Consider the following 16615-nt stretch of genomic DNA (forward strand, 5'->3'; position numbering starts at 1 on the left):
TGTGTGTGTAAAATGTCTAACTCAGATAACCCACTGAAGCCAAACAGAGAGGATTCAAACTTTCCCTTTAAAGTTTCAACCTTTGAACATCTAAAATTTCCACAACTGGGAAAAATCATCAGCCCGAGGAGCCTGATCTTCATCTTCTAACTTCTCCATGACCACCGAGTCAACTGCAACAGAAACATAGTCAGAGCCTCGTTTGTTTGCTAAGAACATATGAGCTTAAACATGATGATACGTCGATGTTAACATGCTCACACAAAGCAGCTACCTGAGCAACGAAGGCGAAAAATCAGATCACGCCATCCCAAAGGGATCAGAAACTGAGCCTGACTCCGCCCACCTCCTGCTGTATGTGCAGGACACGCTCAAAGTGGCTCCGCCCTCATTTATGCAGCGAGTTAATCCTTAATAAAATGGAAATGGTTGAGCTCCAAAACAACACTGACCCAGCCCCAGAGGTTCATGAGTGTCCAGGAGTAACCTGCATAATCGGAACGGCGAACTGCTCAGAAACCTGCGGATTGTCTTCACACCTCGTTGCTTAAAAAAATAAGATGCAGGTTAAACTTGTCAACACTGAGTCCTTTCTTTAACATCCATTCCCCTGCAGTTACTTAAATTAAAGGTTTCTGGCTGATAATAATACTCAGCGTTCAGCTCTAACGAAGGCCAGGTGTGTGTGTGCGTTCATCAGCATTAAATCCTGCTCATTCACCTGACTCTGTGGGCTCTGATGTAAAAAGAATTGATCTGATTATCAGCAGGAACGGTTGCACGAAGCTAAAGCCAGCTCAGCACACTGACGCACACACACTGCCAAGCAGCAGTCCGTCAAACACAGTAAATTAGCCGAGTACTCTGAGTAATAAACCAGCAGCTAACTGCAACAGAGGCGTTCTTGTTTTTATCCCACATTAGCTGAAGATGTACAAAAAAAAAGGTTTGCAGCAGCAGAATTTGGTGATACAACTGGGTGAGTTATAGGCGGTTTATATAATTCAAAAATCAATTTACAGCTGGCAGGCAATCAGAGCGGTCTGACAAATCTGACAAAGGGGGGGCACACATGACAGGACTGATTGTAGCTGTGGTTTGAGCTCAGGAGGAGTGTGATCTGATGAATCTACAGAGGAGCCGTGTTCATCCGTCAATAAATCAAGCTCAGGAAAATAAAGTCAACGCTGAAGCTCCTCCAACAACCAGCAGAGTCAGCCGGGCCCAAAGACTGTCCACATGAACGAGTCTACAAAAACTGTTTTGGCCTTTCCAGCTAATTTTCCTCCTTCGTGATGGCAAATAACTGTCGTTACCATGACGACATCCATCAGTCTTGGAGCAGAAGCCTCCAGTTTGTAATTCCTCCGTCAGCCATCTTGGTTTTTTGAAACCAGGAGAAACCAAATTTGGAGAAGAAGGTGCCTGATTGGGTGGCGCAGTCTGTCAGTCACACAGCAGCCATGCCCCCTAATGCACACACGGTTCTTGGAAAATCATAATACAAAAGTTACCCCCCTCATGCCATCATGGTCCCCTGAGCCCCCCCCCCACCACGACAGGTGGAAGAGGAGCAATCAGGCTGGAGTCTGTGTGGGAGGTTTAATCCTGGATGCTGTGAGGATGCTTTCAATCCTGCACTTGATTAAAACCTTTTTGTTGAGTTGTGGCTCTTTATTAAACACACACAGACACACACCAGCAGCAGCAGCAGCAGTCAGGGTGATGGATAGATGTTGGATTGGCACACACAACAATAGCTGGATCGAATAAAAAGATCCAAACCGGACCGCCGGCCCGCGCATTGGATCTGACGACTACGATCCCGCATCAATGAGAAATAACAACAAGAGTGAGCGAGGAGGGGGAACGTTACAGCTCCGCTCTGGCAGACATCGCAGGAGCTCGTATCATAAAGCTTCTAAAAATAGAAACAGAGCGAGAGAGGAGCAGTTAAAACAAGACTGCAAGAAATAATGACACTGAGGGACTTCAGACAGGAAACGGACTCAGATCAGCTCATTCTGAGGGACTCTTCATCATCATCGTCATCATCATCATCATGTCTGTACGCTGTCTTTCTACAGAACAGACAGCAGAGAGGCAAACACACAAAAAAAACAACCAACAGATCAGGTGACAAAAAGGACGTTCTTATTTTAGTGTCTCATCTCAGCTCCTAGTTCACCTGAAAACACGTCTTCACCTTTAAATCTTTATTATGGACGCACACACACACACTGTATATTGTGTGCACATGCTGTATCTTGTTTTCATGTCTTGCCATCTCATGAAACATCACAAAAAGGCCTGGGGGGGGGGCTCTCTCCAGGTAATCCTATCTGTCATTTCCCTCCCACACACACACACACACACACACACACACACCACAGGGCAGCAAACAAGCAGGGAACATCTACAAACACAAGGGAAAATTCAAACACACACACACACACACACCACAGTGCTGACTGTTCAGTCCAACAATCGTTCTGACATCATACACACAGACTCATGAGGCCGGAAAACAAATACATTATGAGCCATGAAACAGCCAAACTGATGTAGTGTTCTATTTGAATATCATACAGACATGAAAACTTTAATATGCATGAATTGAATCATCTTAAATGTTCATTATACAGTCATCAAAGGGAGCAAAAGAAAAATACGTCAAAATGCATCAATATATCGGAATTTATGGAAAATGTCTAAACACAAAAGAAGCGGCACTACAAATCATTTTAAATTATCGGGTCTAAAATAAAAAATAACTGTTTCTCATGGAAAGAGAGTCCCAATGTTAAAGAAGCCTTGAATCATCAGATCTGTCGAACCGTGTTCCAGATTTTTATGAGGAATATTTTAATCAACTAAATGTTTTGGCACATGCAGCATATGGAAACACAAACACACACACACACACAGGTCCTTATTGCTGCTGCAGTGTTATAAAGAGAATCCTTAAAGAGCAGCATGTGGACGAGCCTCTTAAAAGCCTGTTAGCTTTGCTCCTTTCTGGCGGGCGGTCCGCTGAGAAAATCCTCCCTCGTCTTTGTTTAATGCAGCTGCGACTTCTCCGGAGAGACACAAACGCAGGAGGAAAGAAAGATTCAGTGACTTTTCCTTCTTTACTTGGCCAATTCATTATTTACCAGGCGCAGCAGAGGAGGAGAAAATGAGAATGTGTGCATGGATGACTTGTTCTCATCGCTGCTGCACCTCGTCCCTAATGCGCCTGCTGCTGACTCCCCATGGCTGACCCAGCCTCGCACACACACACACAGACACACACAGACACACTCAGACGCTCCTACAGGCCCATATAAGACTCCAATATGCTTGAGAGCTCACATTCATTTAGACTAACAGATAGTTTGTGTGCACCAATCCTCCAGTTTCAGTGGAATTCAGAATCAATCTGTTTAAAACGTTTCGAAATGCAGATCGCTGAGGTCTTATGATGTATGTGAACACAGTTAGGAGATTAAATCAACCAACCAAAATGTATTTTGATTCAATTTGGGGTTTAATTTGACGGGGCAGTCAGGGCGCGGCAGCAGGAACGTTATCGTGGCCAAACAGATGAGCAACACAAAAAGGGCCGATGACGAAACAATGAAAAAGTGAATCTGGCGCCGGTTCACTCCCGGCAGAGTCTGTCGATGTCAGCGAAGACCCAACGAAAGCCTCAAAGACGGGACGAATCACAGAGACGGCGTTTCTACGTTTCTACTCGTTCCAGAGTAAACGCACTCTGAACTACAGCTGCAGCCGGCAGGAAAACAAGAAACCTGCTACATCAGGTCTGAATCTGGCCTGAACATCAAATCTGCCAGAGCAGAGACAGACTGCGAGACAAACCAACTGGGTCCAATTAGGCGAGCTGAGATGGTTCTAAATTAGTTAGAGCTCAGTTAGGGGACTCATTTGTACCTGGAGAAAATTTGGTTTGGAGTGAAGAAATTCATTTGTACACATATAACACACACAAAACATTTCTAATAAAATATACCATTTTTTTCCTTCAAAATAAAAAAGGCTGAGACAAGCCGGTCAAATGTTGGGTGTTGTCGTTTAAGAGCCGGCTATCAGGCTGTTTGAGGGAATTCCTGCTCTTTAAAATCTGATTTCCAACAAAGATTCAACAGCAAACTCTCATCTTCCCGTCTTTGTTTTCATTTTGTTTTAGGTAATTAAACTGATGGATTCATCGATTTTCAGGCAAAAAGAAAAACACTTAAATTTGGACCATTTTAAAGAATAAAAATAGATAAATTACATGAATTTAAGGACTTTTCCAGCAGATGACTTTAACATCCTATAAACCTGGACGAAGCAACACCAACCTTTATCTGCCACCACACACCGCACACACACACACACACACACACACAGCGAGCTCCACCTCCCCACTTCATCTCCTCAGGACACACTCCTGTACACACATTGGACTGCATTCACTGTTAAAACTTCCTCCGTCTCTGAAGCCATGTAACAGAAGATTCAGCGGCACACTCGGGCTGAACCCGTAATACAATCATTTCCTGAACATTAAAAAGCAGAAAATGAACAAGCAGAATAAATGAATAAATAAAGAAACTGGTGGTCATTTCAATACAAAGCATGCTAGCTGCTCCTGATGATCGACCCTCACAGTGTCAGGTGAAGGCAGAGCGCTGAGATCAAATCATTCCACTTGACTTTGACTCTTTGAACAGCTTTTGATTCCTTTCAGGTCCAAGTGATGTGAAAATAGTTTATCTTGTGACTGAGCTCACGACAAGAAGAGGAAAATAAATTGATATTTTTAATCTTGCACTCATGTCTCGTTTCCACTCTCAGATTTGGCTTTATGATAGAATAGTTGATGAGCTGGTTTAAGATTAGCACTGAGGATTTATCAACATGTCTGAATTCTATCTTTGTCAGGCTGTCGGTTGGAGAACAAATCTTCCATAACACACGTAAAGGAGGACAATGAGTAATTACAGTGATCATGTGAGGAGTGTGTAATTGTTTTGGGAGCCTGTGGACGTTCCTGTTCTGTTAGTTAAGATCCGGCCTGCAGCGTTTGTTCAGCCTCCTTTCACAATGAGCCAGTAAGCTCGCGGCTCCATCCTACATTTCTATTTTTAGCCCTGAGAAGTTGGGGCTCACCCTGCTGCCAGACTTGGTTTCGGCCCACTTTGCACGGTGCCGATGTGAACAGATAGCCACAAACTACGAGCTCCTCGGGCCTCGGATTAATATAGAATGTCCCAGAATGCCCTGAACCGAGAGCTGAGGTGTAACAGATCCAACCGTAGAAACAAAAGGTGTCGGGCCAAATCTGAAAATGTCTATTTTAACTGGATCTTCCATCAGTGAAAAGCTCAACTGATTGTCAACATCCATCTGTTAGCACAACGTAAGTGGTGAGAATGAACACACAACTGCTGTAAAGGAGAAAAAGAGACGCTGGTAGAAGAGTCGGCTGTAGCCTGAGAGCACACAGATGGCCTCAGTCAGTGTGTGACATAGACTCTGAATAGTGTGTGTGGCCTGTGTATTTTTGGTTCAAATGCAGCTTTTTTAAGAACACACATCTGCAGCTCAGATGACCTGAAGACCTGAAGTTTCTCTCGCTGTTGTTTTAATCCACAGACACGAATCCCCCAGAAAACAGAGACAGACAAAAGAAGGCGGGAAAGCTCCTGTTGTGGAAACCTGTAGAAAACAAACGGGCTGAATCTGAGCAAAGAGCTCCTTCACACTGAAACAAATTCCTCTCAGCAGTCGATTAATTATCACGTTAACTTCGCTCCGCTGAGGGAGCAGAATGAAGAGGCAGCTTCCTGGACGCTCAGCCCAGAGCGAGCTGTTAACAAGAGCTTCTCGGCTGGCGGCTCAACGAAAACACGAACAGCTGTGTGAAGTAAAGCTATTAACTTATTAATGAACTAATTAACTAATTAATACTTTTAATGCTTTCAAGCCTTCAACTGAAAGGCCCCATATGTTACACTTATCACAGTGTTACCTATTGATCTTAATGTTTATAATCTCCTCTTATATTGATAAAGACGTTCCAACTATGAAAATCTGAATCTGATGAGCAGAAAGCATGACTTTTGTTACTTTCTATCTGGTCCTGTTCACACACACAAACAAAAACAGCGACAATATGCTGCTCCGTCTTTACTGTCGGTCACACAGAGCCAGTAAAAGCCTCCAGTCCCGCAGACTTTAGCCGTGAAGTCTGTCCATCCCGGCTCACAAGCTGTCCCAAAAAACCTCAGCTCAGCATGAGAAGCCTCCCAGCAGGCGCCTTTACCGGCTCCTCCCCATCAAACGGGCTCACTCAGGGTCCCGTTTACTTGTTTATTTCGGCTTCTGAAACTCAGCAGAACAAAGATGAAAATCCCCCAAAAGATAAAAGGCTGCGAGTCATCTGCAGCCAGTTCCTCCCGCTGCGGATTCAGATCGGTTTGTCTGCCGTCGCTCCACGTTGGCATCCGAAGTTGGAGCTTGGCAGCGTCAGGAAATCAGATTCAGTTGACCCGCCAAGTCGGAGGAATGTTCAGGGTTGTATCAGTGTGATAATGAGGCAGCAACACACACTGACAATCCACAACCTAAACGCACAAAAATGTGCAATTTCAGTTTGGGGCCCATTTGGACACAACATGAATGGATATCAGTGGAAGCAACAAATGAGGATGATGTCAGTAGAAAATACTGATGGTTTTTCTTGTTGCCAGTATTTTAATGTTTGTATGATGCAAACAGGAAGCTATGGGCCAATGTCAGCAGCTCCCTGCTTGCTCTCTGACTGCGGCTGAAATCAACAGCTGCATCACGTTTATACTAAAGAGAAAGCCTGGATGGTTTCCTGTGATTACCAGGTGGATTTGTGTACCGTGTACTCAGGAGATATCGCCTTAGTACGAGTTGTAAGTCTGGGAAAATGTGTCAGCGTAAAAAAGATCTCTGAGAAAACACAGATTGTGCAAATCTGGCTCTGCGTTGATTCCACACTGCCCCGTCACAGTAAATCTATCAGAACTACCACAACAGTATCGAGTCCTCCCCTCTACACTTCCAGCAGGCGTGGAGCAGCATGTTTGCGTGTGATGAATCTAAGCTCAGTCCTTCTCAGCTTCCTTTCAGCTCCTGAGAGAAAGATCTAGTTACAGAGATCGCCGAATCCCAAACTGAGTAAATCTGCCTCCAGTCCAGCACACTGATCGACAGTAAATGTACCATAAAACCAAAACTGCGAGCTGAAATTTAAACTGAAAATCAGCGGAGCTGCTGAGCTGAAGATAATTCTCCGTGGATGTGTGGCTGGGATAACAAACTGCTGCGTGAGTTGTTGCTGAAAACAAGATGTTAATAAGCAGCGTTTTGAGTACAGTAATATCTACCGTCTAAAACCGGCAGCCTGCTGCTGTGAAACTCAAAGACACAGAAACACTGGCCTGTAAAGGATAACGAGCCCTGCTGATGGGGGAACAAGAGATCTGCGGTGAGCAGCTCTGGGGGGGCAGACACCACCTTTCCACAGTAACGTCTGAAAGAGAACTGCTGCGTGTCTTTATTCTGTCGATGAACCCCTTAGATCACTAATGTGATGGTCTACGTACTGACTGCAGACTCTGAGGCCAAAATGAAATCCTGGCTCAAGTGATGAGAACCGTGAGCTGGTACAAACACAACTGGAAGCCAACAACGGCTGAAATCTGTCACCAGTGAAGCCAAAGCACATCTCTTCCATCTGTACTTCGTTACAGGAGCTCTCAGAGCTGGACCCCGAAGTCTACGTTCATGCCAGTCGAGTTTCCACCACCACAGGAGAAGAAGACGACACAATGGTGATTCCACTCAATGATGGTGGGGTGGAGTGAAATCAGCATCCACTTACTCCCACATCGATCATATCATATATCAATCACTGATTCTTGAACTTTTCCTGATTACAAACGTTTGTTAAGTTTGTTATTTCTTTTCTTTGATAGAGAAACAGGTTTGGGTTTGAGCAGGGAATCAAACCTTCTTACAGTCTTTTCACTGACATGCTATCTGTTTTCCCCGAAGCTTTACATCATATTTAATTTAAAAAGAAAAAACTCCTCTCAGATACAGATCAGTCTTCAGTACTGAAAGGTGTGAGTCCTGGTTCAGTTCTGTTGGAATATGGATGTCTGGGTAAGACTGTAACTCAGGATGTAATCGGCTTCACCACAGACACTTTAAAGACTGACGACAGTTCGGGGTCTGTATTTCATCAGAACCCTAAAAAGGCCTAAACGTGAAGGAGGGGAGCACCTATAAATATCACAGAGTATGAGCTTCTCATGTCCTTTGAGAGTTAATCTGTAAATCACTGAGCTGTCAGGCCGAATGTCTAGACCGGACTGATGTGGCCGAGGTAAACAACCATTTCTCTGCACTACGCTTTCCAAATACCTTTATGAATACGCTGTGACAGCTGTCAACAAACCACAGTCTTGTTTTGGTAGAAAGGCTGAGCTGGTACAAAGGAAGCAACACGGATACAAATTATACAAATTATTACAGTGAAAAAAAGAAGGTTGTGAACAGAAAGTGGAAGCAGCCCAGAGACAAAGTTAGAGAGCAGAGAAAGGAAAGTGCTGAGGGAGGCAGATCGGCAGCCTGCCATTACTGCGTGAGTGACACAGCGAGTTAGACCTGACACACATTCTGGTCTCCCCGGAGCGCCACGGGCCTCGTCAGAGCTCCTGCTACGAGTGGTTTATCTTCACTGTGACATTCTGAACAAAAAAGCTACAGAGAATCACAATTTCTGCCCTGTGTTTACAGGATGCTACCGCCGGGTCAGTATCCTGCTGCACGCTGCAAGAAAAAGAAAAACAAAGTGTGCAGCTCAACAATTAACTCAGTTATGACAGAGCGTCTGCTAGAACGGCTGAAGCGTGTGCATGAATCATGGCATGACATTTATTTTATTTATTTTTATTTTTGAATCAGTTGTGTTAAAAATAAGAGTCATTAGAGCTCACCGTAATGATAGTTTTACTTTTTAACTCATTTAGAAGCTTCACTATCATCCACCTAAACGACACACTGGGGACGTAGCAGAGAGGAGCATGCTGTGAATAAGACAGCTAATGAAACCTGTTTGTGTAACCAGCCCCAGTGTGTAAACAGAAATAATGCTGCAGGTTAGATTCTTTGCTCCTTCCTGTTTTTCTGTAATGATTATACAGAGTATCTGAATAAAGAGTGGCCCAGCAGTTTACTCCAGACTCCATGACAGGAATTTAAATATGCAAATTGATAGAAGGGTTCTTGGAAAGAACAATTTAATTTGGTGATAATTAACTCAACTGGGGTTTTACTAATTCATTCATTCATTCCAATGCTCTCATAAGCATTTTAAATCAGTCCACAGCAGGAAACACAGAACATGCATAAGCGTTGAAAATGTCAAAATGTTTTCTGTTTTCTGTTTCACAGTGCTGAAGTCTTGTTTTAATGATTATTACTGAAAATGTTCCTCTAAAACTCTGAAACAAGCTGACAAGCTGAACTCAGTGAGCTAAAACCTGCTGCTCCAGCTGAGGCTGATGGGAAACACGTTGGTTTTGATGGTATTTGGTCATGACAATGGCGGCAGAAGAAAAATCAGGAGTCACTAAAGCCCCAGAATTTCAAACCTATGAACGTCAACCTCGTGGTGGCTCAACAGGAAGTCTAAGACAATCTGCAGCAGATTTAATGTACGAGTCAACCAGTTAACACAGTGACTGAGCAGGAAAGAGAACAGGATTGATCAAGCAGGATCAATATTATGTGTGTTTTATTTCAATTAATATTGGTTGTTACTGAAGAGATGGAGTCCGTTTTGAATCAGTGTAACACACGTTTTAGAGGCGACACATAGACTGATGTATGTTATAGTTCAAATAAAACCAGGCAGCATCGTGTGGAGAATATTTTTAAACATGCAGACGGTCTTCAATAACTTATGATGTTGACGAAAAAATAACTAACAAACAAAAAGACAGTCTGAAAAATGCTGCTGAGAGCGAAAAGGCTGCCAGCTAGGAACCAGCAAAAGGCCACAGGACATAATGAGTCTACCTTTGTCTGATGTATTATTTACTCAACTCAAAGAACGCTGAGAAAATGTGAAAAACAACAAATGGAAGTAAACAACAACAGACTTGTTATGAAGGAAAAGCAGAAGGGAAGATGCCTCTCTTTTTGCAGTATTCACACAGTAGCATCTTTAAAGCTGTCTCCAGAGGATGGTGGGGTTTGTGCAGAGGTGGACAGAGTACACAACCTCACTACTTGAGTAAAAGTACAGATACTCCTCGTCAAATATTACTCCAATGCAAGGTCTAGTCTGTGGAAGGGTCTGGTCTAGTCTCTGGTCAGTTTGTACCTTTGAATGTTTATCTTTCTGTGGGTGAACTATATAAATACCTTCCTTAGCATGCGGATGCTCAGATAGGTGTGTTTGTTGTGTGTTGCAGAAGCTGGGGGACTTACCCGCTTGCGCAGGTTGCAGGTGAGATGAGGTTGCGGGAGAAGGAGTTGGCGAAGGCCGTGTAAAACTCCAGCACCTTGAGCAAGGCTTCCCTCTTGATGACGTGGAGGTCGCAGTACGTTAGCGCCCTGACGTTAGCGCACGCGTGGGCGAGGGCGGTTTCCTTCCAGAAGACGTCGCCAAACACGTCACCTTTACCTGACGACAACAAGGAGGAGGAGGAGGAGGATGAAACTTTGAGGCAACGACGTCTCGTGGAAATCAATTCTAAAATGACGAAAAGCTGCAAACCTGCACACACACTGTTATCTGAACTGTACAAATTTAATTCCAGGTGATTAAATACGGGGATGTTTGAAGAGAAAACTGGAAGTTGTGGTTTTCTTGTAAAAGGAAAAGCTTGAAGCACTGACCCCTCTCCCAGAAGCAGCCACCTGGATACTTGACTTATTCAGCACCAGAATAAACTGCAGTGATAATCATCCAGATGAACACATTTTCACAATTATAAAGCATCTCCTGGGCAACGCCACCAGTCCCTCTGATAATAATAGATCTGTGATATGAAGACTCATAATTAGAAGCATCAACTGTTTCATGTTATCAAAAGACGCTCAGAGTTAATAAAAGAAACTAATCTGACAGATTTATTCAAATGAGGTGGATTAATAAACTCTGAAGAGGCAAAGTGAGAAGCAGATGACAGGACTAGATTCATTTTTTGAGTATTAAATGGAGTTTAATGGGAACATTGCCTCACCTTTCCCTGAAGAGATCTGTGCTTGATACCAAACAGCCAAATCTGGTCCAATCAGAATTCAGATCGGTGTCAAACCTGCCAACACCGTCAGCGCAGCGTTTTTCTGACAGCTGAAGCCGATGGGATGTGATGAAGAGCAGCGCACGCTTTCCACAAGCTGTCACAACACCCCGAGTAACAGACGTGGAACACTTCCAACATGTGTGCGAGCGCCTCCCCCATTCAGGCCGTCCAGGCTCGGCCAGCAGGACTCGCCTGGAATGAGCTCCCCGGAGAACTGCAGCTCTGTGCCAATTAGCCGTCTGGAGATGGATGTGGTCTAAGGGCTGGAGGGAGGGGGTGGTAGGGGCTGTGTGCACAGAGTGTGACACTTACAGCGGGGTTAAAACTCAGTGACCATTGTTATGATTGGATGAAGGGGGGGGCAGACACATCAGTGCCATGACCCCCATATTCAGGCTTTGTAATGCTGCTCATGTTAATCTGCCTGCTGACTGCTCAACCGTTCCCTGCTGAACACGAAGCACAGAAAGCCCCCCCCCCTTTTATAAACGGCTGCTAAAGGCTGGCAGGTTCTTTCTCATTGTATTGTTCAATCTTCTGATCTCCAAATCCAGCTTCTCATCTGTTTTCCACACGATTCTTGTCTCTCAATAAAAAAACACCAGCAGATCGACACTCACAACATATCAGGATGTAAAACTGACACTTTTTACTGAGTCTGAATGTCAGACATTATATTATTAACCATCCAATATTGGTGTCACAGAGCCAGATCCACTTAGACCAGATCTCAGGTATTTAAAATCAACAGGTTATTGATCCGCTTCAGTTTGACTGGCTGCAGGAGTCCTGTTGACTGTGGGACCGTCTGAAAAGTTTGGGTGTGCTGTGTTGGCGTGGTGCTCAGTGTTATGAGGACTGACAGCAGGGCTGCTGTTGTTTTTTTACCTTGTTAGTTTGTGTATGTCGTTACAGTTGGTGACACCTTCTACAGCAGAAACCTCCACTGAGGGGATCCTGTTGGTGTTTATGTGTCAGTTCAGATTAGATCAGCGTTTGACTTTTAAATATAGTCAGCTGACTGCTGGTGTCAAACAGCAACAACGTCCCTTCTGTTGGGAAACATCAAATGATTAAAATCATCTGAAAAAATTACATTTTTTCCCTCCAACCAGTTCTAAAGGTTTACTTCAGGCGATCCATCACAGTCAGGCAGACAAACTTTACCAACAAACAAGCCACCTCTGATTCACCCTCCCCCCAACTCCAAGAACTTCTTTATTGTCCAGTCACATCTTGTCCCAAAACCATCTGAGTCCTGAGTCTTTGTGAGTAGTGAAGACTCTTCAGTCACCGGAGAACTCGTGTGCTTTAAATGTCCAGGTGACTCGGGTTCCTCTGATCTCTTACTGAGCAGATATTCCTCCCCCAACCTTTTTGGCTGCCAAGGTTTGTTTTTCAGACATCACCCCCGCCGGCCCTGACACAGCGGACAGTATAATAATACCACTTTGATCCCACTGGAGTCCGGGACACGAGGGACGTCCAATCAGATCCAGCGTCTCAATGTGAACCTGACAAACACAAAGAGCAGCGAAGGCGTCTGTCATTTCAGACTGATTACTGTATGAATCCTCAGAGACGGGTATCTGCTGGTTTTAAATCAACTGCGCTGAAGATTTTCACATATGTGGATGTCACTGGATTCTGCTGGAGCCTTTATCCCCCCCGCCATCAGCACAAAAACTAAATTCCCTGTGGCCAGGTGTGCCGCTCTCCCATGGCTTTCTCATGCAGTGCAGCTCAGTGGACTTCACAGTTCAGGCTGCTGATGCAGCTGGAGCTCCGATCAGCCCATTATCCTGCAGACCTGGGTGGGGGGGGCTCAGTTCCACTCGAATCCTCCAACAGCTGCAGTCATGGTGCGGATTGTGACACAAATATGACAACTATCAACATCTGAAGCGTGCTCTTTTGGTTTATTCTATATTTATTGTACTTTTACTCCTAAATCTTGTTCCAGCTGCAGCTTTAGTCTGAATATTGATGATTTTTTTCCATCTTTAGGTGAGAAATTATTCATTCATTATTAATGAATACTTCGCAAAATGAAAAGGCAGTCAAGAAATTAAATGAAGCTCATTCTGTCGTCAACAGGTGGAACGTTCCAACATGATCCGCACGATATTCGTCATCACCACCAATGCTAATGAGACCATTCATTAAGCTAACTGATGTATTAATTAGCAAACACTGACGTGTCTGCTCCTCACAACATATGTGCCGTATTTATGAGCTTCAGATCGTGAAGGCCGGAAGAATTATTTCATAAAAACTTTTTCCCTCCAAGATTAATAAGCTTTGTTTGGAAAGTGCTCTGACATAACTTCTGTTCTAAATTGGTGTTATATAAGTTAAGTTTGGCTGTTCATGCCAACATCAGCCAGACATTCAAAGGGCTGCATTAGATTCTGCTTTCCTTTGTCACCGTCCTTTGAAACCACAATTTTAATATTTTCCTCTACTCATCTCTTCCACTGATTCTTATTACCAGATCATGTAATGCTGCCAGACTCCTGTGTGGTTGGAAGCTCATCTCCTGCTCACTGCTGACGTAGCGCTCACTGGGCCAGAGCATATTGCTGTGTGAATAGAAGGCCAGAATGAAATCCCCTTCTCATAACCCAGCATGAATAATGGATTAAGAAATTAATCAGCTCATCATTTTGGCAAAGCAGAATAAAAGGGTGGGTGAATTTTCTCAGACCACAAGCTGAGGAGGACTCATCAATAGATAATAAGGGCTAAAGGGCTGCTGGTGTTTGCTCATCTGTTTATCCAACTGTTCTAGCTGAGGGACGAAACAGGCGATAGTGCTGGGGGCAAAAAGCAGCTGTCAACAGAAACCAAACCTGATAAGAGACTAACGAAGGCGGACACATATTTTAAACTCATAACACTGGACAGCAATTATACCCCAGAGCACACACACTGTTCTATTATTCCTGGTTTAGTTTTTTTTGGATTTGTCTGGCTGTGTCTTTTTTCCTATTAAAGTCTGAAATACATGGAGCCCTGTTTTTGACTCCCACCTCACGGATCAGTAGTTGAAGTGAGAACCTCATATATTAAAGTTGTAGTTTTCCACTGACTGAGCTCACCTAAAACCGGCACTGGTCTGTCGATGCACGTGATTCGTTGCTTCTCATTTCTGTCAAACGTGGCAGAAAAAGTTTTCTTCCAGCCCTCAATGAATCGGTCACCATTATCTCTGTAGGCTCGTTGGACTTCTCAGTCCGTCTGGGAAAAGCTGCAGCATCGCAGCAGTTTCCAGGCCTCCACATCAGAGAGACTGACTCAGAGATCGAATCTCTGTGACACATCAAAGCTGCTGCTGGTCGGAGCTGGTGTCACAGTTACCCAGATGGATGATGGGAAATTAGGAGGCTTTTATGTATGAGTATCTACTGGAGTGGCCACAGTGTTGTGTTTGTGTTTGCTCATTTACACTCCTGTATGAGATACATCAATGAGTCATGGTAAAAATATATTGATTGATAAAAATAATAACATAAGCACATTGGTTGTGTTGCCTTGGTGTGCAGATGTGACGGTGCTGCAAAATATTTCCAAACAACGGGAGATATCTTACCTTTCCTCTCTACCAAAGGCAGCCTTCCTGCCATTTTAACTCACTTTAAGCTCTCATACACACACTCCTCCATTTCTGTAACAAAAGGGGCGGGGCAAAGAACTGATCTTACTCTGATTCTCGTGTTTTTATGATTTGGAAAACTCAGCCCATCATCTGTGCTTCTTCTCTGTGTCCTAACAGGAGCTTGGTGCCGGCACAACTTTCTTTCCTTCTCACCACAGCAGAAGAAGTTGGCTGAGAGCAGGTCTGCTGTCACGAGGACGAGGAAAACTTTGTGATTTTTTAAGAACACCACCTCCTTCGCAGGCCGCGAACAAACACAACCCCTTATCTTGGCTTTCTTTTGCATCCAGCCTCTCCTTCAACCTTTACGTTTCATCCAAGCTCTTCTCTCTCCTCCTCCCACCTCGTCCTTCTCCCTCCATCTGTACTGACCTTCTCTTCATCCCTCCATCCTCCTCTCCCTCTGCAGGCTGCGATCAGACAGCTGCTTTGTTCTGCGTGCTCAAACCGAAGCTGCAGCTGTGAGCATCACTCCCGAGGACGGGAACATTTTTACGGTTGCTATGCAACAAAAAGTTTGACAACAACTTGTGAGCTTTCCAATTAGCATCAGAGAGCCTGGCTGTTACCTAAAATGGAGTCTGCAGGCCTCCGAGGGTCCTTGGGAGATTTTCAAGGGTTCATGAGCAATCATTTCACTGACAACATGTAGAAGGAGTGTTTGTCCGCACCGCGCTGGCATCTTCTTTGACACTGATAAACATGAAGCTGCCAGGATAGTTTTCTTTAATTTTCTCTCATTTCTATTTTAATAATGTCTGAATCTCATGATGGGGGGTGTGTGGTCTGTTTGAATACAGAAAGGTCAGCTCCAGCTGTCTGGGTCTGCACTTCCAGGAACTGACCTTTAGTCAAAACAATGATAAAGGCACTTTTGGACAAACGGCAATTGTTGCCATCTCCATAGTTTGAATCCAGACAGCAGCAGCCGTTCTCCGGAGGCCGACAGCTGAAAGAGGAGGGTGGAGACGGCTCTCTCCGTTTATGAAGGTCCAACTCCTTCAACTCGCCGTCACGGTTCGTGTGACCATGGAAACCACTGGAGTGATCTGAATGACTCGCAGGAAGAGACAGCGTCGGACTAACGTCAGTCTGATCATCGAGGACAATCAAGCTTATGGTGCTACTTTGTAAAACTGGAGTCTATTTAAAGCTCCTGTGTGGCAGATTTAATGACCGTAGCGGTCACATTGATGCCATACATGTAGCTCACCAGCGTCATTCTTTCAGATCAACTCTTCTCTGCTGTTATTTCACTCAGATGTTGAACACGACCCTGTGGGGCACTCTGCTGCCTTCAGGGGCTGTGAAGCGTTTTAACATGAGACAGTGTTGACTCAATTCACTGCAAACCGGAGCAATTCTCAATAGAGTCACACACACAGGGGGCGGAGACAGCAGAAACACAGGTCTGCCTCTGACCTGCTGACACTGATCTCTTCACTTCCTCATCCTGCTGCTCATCTTCCATCTATTCTGATCATCCATCCATGAACGCAGCTCACAATCTGCATTCTGACACAGTAAACACATAGATGATGTTGTTGCCCAGAAAATAAAGGTTCATCATTATACTGATTAAGTCGTCAACTATTCAACAAACTGGGAACCT

The sequence above is a fragment of the Echeneis naucrates genome, chromosome 22, assembly GCF_900963305.1.
Source record: "Echeneis naucrates chromosome 22, fEcheNa1.1, whole genome shotgun sequence".
Classification (NCBI taxonomy): Eukaryota; Metazoa; Chordata; class Actinopteri; order Carangiformes; family Echeneidae; genus Echeneis; species Echeneis naucrates.